The sequence below is a fragment of the Arachis hypogaea genome, chromosome 19 (assembly GCF_003086295.3).
Source record: "Arachis hypogaea cultivar Tifrunner chromosome 19, arahy.Tifrunner.gnm2.J5K5, whole genome shotgun sequence".
Taxonomy (NCBI): Eukaryota; Viridiplantae; Streptophyta; class Magnoliopsida; order Fabales; family Fabaceae; genus Arachis; species Arachis hypogaea.
Window position 1 is genome coordinate 61,206,766 of NC_092054.1, and position 957 is coordinate 61,207,722.

General features: G+C 45.9%; 1 non-coding gene across 1 annotated transcript; it reads right to left on the reverse strand.

The window, feature by feature from the left end:
* Positions 1 to 267: 267 nt before the first annotated feature.
* Positions 268 to 371, reverse strand: LOC112781022 (small nucleolar RNA R71). Its single transcript, XR_003191822.1, has one exon. It is a non-coding gene; the product is annotated as a small nucleolar RNA R71 (small nucleolar RNA).
* Positions 372 to 957: the final 586 nt, after the last annotated feature.

Below are 957 nucleotides of genomic sequence, written 5' to 3' on the forward strand. Positions count from 1 at the left end.
CTGGTCACTCTAGTACAACAGAATTGCCAGTTTCATGGACTCCCGTAGGAGGACCCTAACAAATTCATCTCTGATTTTCTACAAATCTGTGATACTGTCAAGACTAATGGAGTAAATCCAGAGGTTTACAAGCTCATGCTCTTCCCCTTTGCTGTAAAGGACAAAGCAAGGCTATAGCTAGATTCTCAACCTAAGGAAAGCCTGGACACTTAGGAGAAGGTGGTTAATGGATTTTTGACCAAGTTTCTTCCACCTCAGAAGCTGAGTAAGCTTAGGGTGAAAGTCCATACTTTTAGACAAAAAGAGGGAGAGTCCCTCTATGAAGCTTGGGAGAGGTACAAGCAGTTGATCAGGAGATGTCCTCCTGACATGATCTCAGAGTGGACCATGTTGGAGATCTTCTATGATGGCATCTCTGAGATGTCTAAGATGTCATTGGACCACTCTATCAGTGGCTCACTTCACATGAAGAAGACGCCTGAGGAGGCGCAGGAGCTCATTGACATGGTTGCTAATAACCAATACATATACACTTCTGAGAGGAACCTTATGAACAATGGGGCGGCTCAAAAAAAGGGAGTTATGGAGGTTAGCACTCTGGACGCCATCTTGGCTCAGAACAAGCTCATGTCCCAGCAGATCAACATGATCTCTCAGCACTTGAGTAGAGCACAGAGCTCAGCTGCTTACTCTCTAGAGACAACATATGAAGTGGACGCTGATGACACTGCATGGACCACCATAGAGGAAGTAAACTACATGGGAAACTCCTCCAGAACCTCCAATAACAATCCCTACTCGAATACTTTCAATCAGGGATGGAGGAACCACCCTAACCTTGGGTGGAGAGATCAGCAGAGGCCTCAACAAGGCTTCAACAACAATCAGGGTAGAATAAACCAGAAGCGGGTCAACACCAAACCATTCTAACCCTCTCAGCAACAGATGGAGACTCCC